At 38.6% G+C, this 9,095-nt stretch overlaps 1 pseudogene; it reads right to left on the reverse strand.

Moving 5' to 3' along the window:
- Positions 1-993: 993 nt before the first annotated feature.
- On the reverse strand, positions 994-1,359 carry LOC130707566 (40S ribosomal protein S25-like; annotated as a pseudogene).
- Positions 1,360-9,095: the final 7,736 nt, after the last annotated feature.

The following is a 9,095-nucleotide window of genomic DNA, read 5'->3' on the forward strand; positions in this document are numbered from 1 at the left end:
CAGACCAATATTTCCCAGTAACTGATCACCCATTTCCCACATTACTGCTGCAGTTACTCTCGTCTACAGAAACTCGTATTTATCTCTTTCCCCGAAGATATTGCTGTGGTTTGGTCTTCACGTATTAAGACAACCTTTGGGATAATTGTCATTGACCTCAGGTTCCTTTACTCAGGCATGGTACAAGTCACTAACAGAAAAATCATTGGCTAATGAAGAATAAATGTAGAAATGTTCTATCATTCCTTTTCTATTCCATAGACTCTGAAAAATTCTATAACCAGCCTGGAGCTATATTTAGACAACCATAATACATCCCACACAGAAAAGATAAAATTCCAATTGATCAAAATGACATTTCCCCATAATGGAAATAAAATGCAAACAGGCTAAGTACCCAACAATTTGGTTTAGTAAATTATGGTGCATCAACATGACAGAAAATTATTCAGCCTCCAAAAATGATAATTAAAATGATTCTGTGTGGTATGTGGGAAAGAAAATGCAAAATACCTTATACACACGATTGCATTAAAATGCATCCGCTTATGAAATATTACTTGGAAATAACATGAAAAAAATTAAAATCAGTAATCGCAGTGGGGACTGCAATTTCTGGCATATTTTTCTTTTCAAATTTTTCTTTAATGCTATCAATGGGTCATCTTTTAATTTTTTAAAGTTTGGTGTTTTTAAAGAGTGCTCTGAGTGTGGTTGCTGAATTCAAGTCCGCCATCTTCTTTGTTCCTCATACTTTGTTACAGTTAACACAGCCTAAGACCACAAGAGCTGTTTCATGCCACTCCCATTGAACTTAGTGACAGCAACAAAAACTCTTATCTTACACTTTGTGATCAAAAAATTTTTAATATAGAAACTTTCCTTTAACTTTACTAAATTTTTCTTTGTTAGAATAGAGCCATCAATCCTTCTTTTTCTTTTTTTTATGTAACAAAGTTTTATTTTTCAAAATGTACAGCTGGAGGGACCTGTTCATGCGTCCTCACCAGTAGCTGGGGCATCTCCACCCTTGGTGTTTCTAGTGTAAGTTACGTGAGCTCTGTGCTTTGAAACCAGCTTAATAAGTCCTTTACTAAGGAGCTCCTGAAAGGCTGCCCTGGCCAGACAACTGCTAATCTTCAGTCTCTCAGAGATGACAGTAAGGCTATGAGCTTATAGTTGGAAACTTCCTTACAGAGTTTGTCATATATCTCTTTGTCAAACAAGACGAGGTTATTGAGCTTGTCCCAAACTGTCTTTGGACCACTTCTTCTTTTTGGCCTTGCCCCCGGATTTCTTCACCAGATCTTTGTTTTTCTTGGCCGACTTTCTGGCATCTTTCTTCTTTCTTCTCATCATCCTCGGGCAGCATAGCGAAGTTCAGAGAGCAGCTGCTACCATTCAGCCTCGCTACAATGTTGGACAAAAAGCCCATCACTTCTACCTGTTGACATATTTTTAGCAATCGGAGAAAGAAAAATGTAATAATTAAGAGTATGGACAGTCTTCTTCCTTCTGGTTGCATTATCTTGGACAAGTTACTTAGCCTCTCTGTACTTCACTTTCTTGTCAGTAAAATAAGATGACAATAATTGTGATAATATTACCAACTGAATATTGAATTCTAATTTTGATAATTCTTGGGGTTGTCATAAAGATCCAATGAGATGATCCAATGAGATGATCCATGCCAAGCTTGGTCTATGTGCTTAATCACCGGTAGCTATTTATTTTCCTTACACTTGACCCATGGTGGGGTATGACTTTTCCTGACACCATTTATGCAGTTCTGGGCCACTCTAATCTTCTCTTGGCATATGTCCTTCTTTTTCGTCTTTTATTCATATCTTTTTAAAATCTGAGTTTAGGACTTCCCTGGTGGCGTAGTGGTTAAGAATCTGCCTGCCAATGCAGGGGACACAAGTTCAATCCCTGGTCTGGGAAGATCCCACACGCCACGGAGCAACTAAGCCCACGAGCCACAACTACTGAGCCCACGTGCCACAACTACTGAAGCCCGCACACCTAGAGGCTGTGCACTGCAACAAGAGAAGCCACCACAATGAGAAGCCCGCACACGGCAACTAGAGTAGCCCCCACTCACCACAACTAGAGAAAGCCCACGCACAGCAACAAAGACCCAACGCAGCCAAAAAATAAAATAAAATAAAATAAAACCTGAGTTTACCAGAGAGCTCTCTAGAAATGATACCTTCTTCTTTTCCTTGTTTTTTATCTGGATCATTTGTGACTACAACGTCAGAATTATATTATGTAAAGAATCCTGTTCCAGGGACTTCTCTGGTGGCTCAGTAGTTAAGAACCCGCCTGCCAATGCAGGGGACACGGTTCGAGCCCTGGTCTGGGAAGATCCCACATGCACGGAGCAACTAAGCCCGTGCACCACAACTACTGAGCCTGCGCTCTAGAGTCCATGAGCCACTACTACTGAGACCACGTGCCACAACTACTGAAGCCCATGTGCCTAGAGCCCATGCTCTGCAACAAGAGAAGCCACCGCAATGAAAAGCCTGTGCACCGCAACAAAGAGTAGCCCCCACTCGCCGCAACTAGAGAAAGCCTGTGCACAGCAATGGAGATCCAACGCAGCCAAAAAATTAATTAATTAATGTAAAAAAAAGAAAAAAAAATTTTTAATTGCTTTAAGAATCCTGTCCTGCTTGAACCATATTTTCTTTGAAGAGTTTCATGTCACAGAATCATGCCCATCTTTTGTATGAACTTTTCCAAACCTGTATTCCTACATGCTCAGGTTCATATGGGATGATTCTGGTTTTCATCCTCTGGCTTTCCTTAATTGAGGTGAAACCATGCAGCTTTTTATTCCTCTAAATTTAAAGAAAAAAAAAAAGACACACATGGTATACAAAGGAGTAAAAAAATAAAAAGCAAGTCACTCCCTCTTCTCCCAGAGGCAAACATTATTATATGTTTTTTGTATTCTTTGGAAATACTCTATGCATTTTCATGCACATTTATATTTGCATACATATACATATGTGTACATATCACATTTTAAACCCCAACTGGATCAGACCATACACACTGCCCTACAAATCACTTTTTACTCAGCAATATACCTTGGAGATTGTTTCATATCAGCACAAATAACACTTCATTTTTGTTTACAGCTGTGTAATTTCCATTGTATGGATGAATCCTAATTTTTTCACCAGCCCCATATTGATGTTCATTTGGGATATTTCTATTCTTATGTTATTACAAACATTCTGGAATAAATGTCTTTAACCTATTATATACATATTTTATGTAGTATATAAATAACCATACTGCATAAATAATTTTGTGTTCTTCCTTTTCCACATATCATACATTTTGGAAGTTCTAGAAAGTTATTTTTCAGTTTTTCTGTTATAGATACAGCAAAATGAATATCATCCTTAATAATTCAGATGTCATGAGAAATGTCATTTTGATTAATTGTGATTCTAACCTTTGAGGATACAGGATATATTAGAATTGTCCAAACAAAGGTTCTGGCAGATTACAGAACTCTGCAAAACCAATGAAATAAGAAAAAACTTGATATAAACATTTCTTCTCCTTAGCAAACTCTTCTATCAGAGACAAATAAGTTCCACACTTAGAGTTGTCAGACAAAGAAACTTAAGGTCACTATCTCTATTACAGCAAATGTGCAAGTAATATTTGTTAGAGTCCTGGAAATTTAAAAGCTGATTCAAAGAGTACATGCATTCATTGAAAAGTACAGTCAAATTGTGCCCCAAACAGGTTGTACAAAGTACCTGACTTGCTCAAGTTTCTCATTACCCTGTTCATTACCAAAAAATTTTATCTTACAGTCAAAATTTGACCAACAGCATCAAGTTTTCTATTTGTATCCTTAACATTCTGAGAGGTAAGTCAAGAATTGTCCTCTGCACTGCTTTTAGCCAAACAGGTCTTTGGGAAAAGTGCAGTTCCATCAGTATCCTTCTCACCAACATTCTCTAAGAATTGACTGTCAGATCCTGGATGGCCACCAGTGAGCAAATGGAAGACCTGGGAATTTAAAATAAGGGTGGCCCTGACTGTGCAGTGTCATTAGTTCATTCTTCTAATGATGAATCAGCTTAACCATTTGGATCTGATTTGTTTACTGTCTCTAGGCTGTAATGTAGTTAATAAAAATGAAAAGTGAATTTCCAGATTTGTTACCAGCTTAGCTACTCTTTAATGCCTTAAGACACAGACAGGGAGCTTCTAGGGCAGAAAATCAAAGACTTCTTTGGCTCTTTCTGGACTCCAGATCTTAAATTCTGTAGCACTTCAGAGATGATTGCTGCTGCCGACAGAACTTATCACAAACCAGATGAGCATTTCTCAGTGTAAAGAGTCTCACTTTTCCTCTTTAAATGTACAGTGTCACTGCACTGAATCATCCTGCACACAGAACACAGTGTGAGAGACTATACAATTCATTCATTAACTCAACAAAAAAGTATAAGTATCCACTCTCTCAGACTCTGTCCCAGGTTCTGAGATAGTGATATGAACAAAACAGACAAAAATTACTACCCTCCTGGAGCTCACATTCTTGCGAGGTGGAGTAAGTCAATAAACAGAATAAGTAAAACATAAAATATACTGGATGGTAAGAAGTGCTACAGAAAATATAAATTATACTTTAAAAATTAAAATGGAAAATCCAAACAAGATCGGTAGATTGTGTCAATGTCAATATCCTGGTTGTGATACTGTACTATAGTTTAGCAAGATGTTACCTTTGGGGGAAACTGGATAAAAGGTATATGGGATCTCCTTGTTTTATTTTTTACCATTGCATGTGAGTCTACAATTGTCTCAGTAAAAATTTCCATTAAAATTTTTAAATGGAATGTACACTTTCAAAGAGCAAGTAGATAAGTGTTTACTGAACAGATAACAGAGAGTAAAGACCTAAAACTGGTGAAAGAGCAAGACATGGCAATATGGTGTAAGAGTGCTCCAAACAGAAGGACCAAAGGAACCAGACAGAGCTGGCCTGTAGGATTCAAGAAACTGCTGTCAATGAGGGGAATGGCTAGAAAGAAGTGAATGGAAAGAGTGGAATGAAGGGACAGGTCACTTTATAGACTGTGGCTTTTACTCTGAATGAGAGGAAAAGCCACTGGATGGTTCTGGGCAGAGGAGCAGCACAACCTGGCTTGGTTTCATTAGTGTCATTCTGGCCTCTGTGTTAATATTAGATGGTAGAAACCAAAAGATGAATTACAGTATCAGAACATGCATGGCATTCTGCTAAATCACACAGATGTCAAGGTAAAATGCCTCTGTCCATGCATTCTGAATTCACTGACTCAGGGAGTTTTCTCAGATTCATAAGAAATATTTTCATAGACATTTCCCCAGCCCAAAAAACTACAAAATAATTCAAAGTATCTGACCTCTGTGCATGAACTCCTCCCATGAAGCTTTGCTTAAAATTTTTATACCATCAATATTCAGATTCTATAAAAAGAGAGTAGCTCCAAGAAGTTACAATGGGAAAATGTTCCTTTGAAAAACTAGTATGTTTCTTCTCTTTCCCAAAACACTTTTCATGAAAATTTTTTGTTTTTTGTGTTGTAATAGTACCTCCTGAATTTGACAATTGAAGAATCAGTAAGCATTTGATGGTATAGTGTAAAAAAAGTAATAAAGAGAAAACATAGTCTTTCCCTTTGAGGCTGATAGAAAACGTTTAAAAGAAAGTGGTAATTGATAATTTAGATAAAGATTCTGCAAGAGGTTGGTTTTCACCAGTAGTTGTTCTTCAAGATTGGTAGCATCTTGAAATTATTGAAAACAAAAAATGTAAAGGGTGGGTTATACAAGATTCTAGCAACTAGAAATTTCTATCAACTGGAACTTCTATAAACCCAAAGTACAATGATAATTCATGTCCATGATGGTTCATATGAGGAACTGTAATCCTGAAACATCTTCTGAGTCACCTAACAAAAATTGTGTTCAATATAGTATTTTGAATGTTATTAACTTTGAAGACTTTAGGTTTTCAAATTGTGTGTAGGATGTTTGATGACAAGCCATTAACCAGAATATTTTATTACTGAGAACTACATATTATTTCTCATCTGTGTTGGTTTACTGTATAAAATTTCATAGGTAGAATTTCTAGACTCAAGATGTAAAATCTAGTCATTGACTATTTGTAATGAAAATTTCTTAAGACTGATCATTCTAGAGGCAATCATTGACTCTCTGTAAGGAACTTTAGAGATTATCTAATCTAATTCAACAACCCCACATATCCCATATGAGAAAATTGATATCAAAAAAGGCTAATGCATGTAATTAGTGGTAGATGCCCAAACAGAGCAGTTTTGCCAAGCTGAGGAAAGAGATGGTAGAATTCAAAGCAACTAAGTCTCCTAAAAGCTGCAGGGCAGGATCTCAGAGAAAAGGGGCCTGAATAGAGAAGGAACTCAGAAACTTAAATAGAATCCCTTGAGTTTGGGGCCAAATAATAAGCTGTGCATGCACAGGGTGAGACTTCATAAGGCTGGGCTGAGAGGAAACACCAAGAAAAGAACAACTACTGGGAAACGAACAATTACTGAGAGCTGAACAAATGCTGGAGTTCACACAAGGCTGGGAGAGTCTCTAGATATGATCAGCCAGAGAGCTGAGCCCTCAAGATGGGATTAGTGCCCTTATAAGAAGAGGAAGAGACAGCATAGCTTCCTCTCTCTGCCATGTGAGGATACAGCAAGAAGGTGGTCATCTTCAAGCCAGAAAGAGGGCCCTCACCAAAAACTGAATATGCTGGCATCTTGACTTTGGACTCCTCAGTCTCTAGAACTGAAAATAAATTATGTTGTTTAAGCCACCTGGTCTGTGGTAGTTTGTTATAGCAGCCCAAGCTGACTAAGATGCATCTGCCCACTTTTTTCCATCTCCTCTGCAGCCTCAGCCTCTTTGACTTCATATTTAAATGTAGAGCTCCAATCGTGATGGCTTTCCTCCTACCCCCTATATTCACCAGGCCCCTTCCATCTAATTCAGAGTCTTTGTACACATTGTTCTCTTTTTTAGGAAAGTTCCTTCCTCCTTCTCACTAGCCTAAATACATATACTTCTTTCACATCTTAGTTTAGTCATCACTTCTTCAGGGATCCCTTCTCCTACTTATCTGACTAGGTCAAATCCCCCTATTATATGCTTTCTTAATACTCTGTTATTCTCATGAGTACTAAACACTGTAGCAATTTATGTCTTAAACTTTTTTTATTTAGTGTTTGTCTTTTATACTAGCCTGTGAGCTCCTGGAGGACACATTGAAAGCCCTGAGTAAATATTTATAAAATGAATGAATGGATGAACACCCTCCAAAAATAATGATTTCATAAAATGTTTGCAACAAATTTTCCTAATGGTCAATAAGTATTTGTTGGAAGAATTAATGAATCTCCCTATTCCCCACTGTTTTACCTATAAAATAGGTGCCTACCCTGCTTACCACATAGGGGTTGTAAACATATAACAAATAATTGAAGTATTTGAGATTAAAATTTTAAATGGCATCTGTATTAGTTTGGGTAGGCTAAATAAACTGCTGAATCAAATAGATGCAAACACGTAGTGGCTTGAATACAACAGAAGTTTATTTCTTGTTTATATAACAGTTCAGAATAGGTGTTTGGGTCAGCAGGCAGCTTTTCTACATGCATTGATTCAGGGATCAAAGTTCCTTCCATCCTGTAGCTTCCCTATGGTCTTGTTATTATCTGCATTCAGCCAGTTGAAAAGAGAATGGAGGAAGAATTCCTACTTCCCAAAAAGCCCCATTCAGAAGTGGCACACATCACTTCTATTCATCAGGTAACTGACTATAATGCCATTACTATGGAAAAAGGAAAGAGTGAATTTTGCAGGCAGCCAACAGTCTCTGCCACTACCACCTAAATTCAAGGTCTCTAATTGTTTTAGATTTGCTTTGCTTTTTGAACAGGTGGCAAATACAAGTAGTAACAACACTCTGGGCTAAAATAGGGTCAGACCGGAGGGCAATAAAAACCCTCTCTTATCATTTCCTATTGGCAATGGTACCCCAAGCTTGTTCCACAATAATTTGGTTGTGGAAGTTAAGTCTTTTCTCACTCTCTGTTCTCCAAAGTAAGAAAAGAAAAAGGAAACATTGAGGAAAACATACCTGGGGTACTATTTATTCACAAGTAATTCACATGATCTCTTCAGTGACAGTTTAAATGTTATTAGGACTAAAAGCTGATTTACTCTTCCAACATAATCAGTTCTTAATTATTTATATGCTGGATATCATCCGTTTGCCCCTCCACGTCTATCCTGCACCCTTTTCTATGCCTCACGAAGCTGACTGTATGGACTAAATCAAGTGCCTCTTACCCTCTGGCACCCCTTTGGGTTTAGCCAAAGAAAGTCGTCAACAGGGGATCAAAGAAAGAAGGGTCGGGCTTCCCTGGTGGCGCAGTGGTTGGGAGTCCACCTGCCAATGCAGGGGACACAGGTTCGAGCCCTGGTCCGGGAAGATCCCACATGCCGCGGAGCAACAAAGCCCGTGCACCACAACTACTGAGCCTGCGCTCTAGAGCCCGCAAGCCACAACTACTAAGCCCGTGTGCCACAGCTACTGGCCTGCACGCCTGGAGCCCGTGCTCCGCAACAAGAGAAGCCACCACAGTGAGAGGCCCACACACCGCAACAAGGAGTGGCCCCTGCTCGCTGCAACTAGAGAGAACCCGCGCGCAGCAACAAAGACCCAACGCAGCCAAAAATAAATAAATAAATAATAAAAATTTTTTAAAAAAAGAAAGAAGGGTCACCATGGACTGGCTACATCCGTAGTTCATCCAAAGGCCACAGCTCCTATCAGGAGGTCCTCCCCGTGCAGCTCTCCCTCTACAAGTGCTGCTAATCACTTCCTGACCCTTTAGAACCAGAGGTGGTGTCTCCTTGTTGGTCAGTCCCAAGGTATTCCAATATTTCCTGTGATTTCTCTAGATTCTACCCACACTTTGTAAATCATTTCTTCATTAAAATCTCCTCAAGTTCCTCATCTGTTTTCTGCTGGG

Source organism: Balaenoptera acutorostrata, chromosome 3 (genome assembly GCF_949987535.1).
Source record: "Balaenoptera acutorostrata chromosome 3, mBalAcu1.1, whole genome shotgun sequence".
NCBI lineage: Eukaryota > Metazoa > Chordata > Mammalia > Artiodactyla > Balaenopteridae > Balaenoptera > Balaenoptera acutorostrata.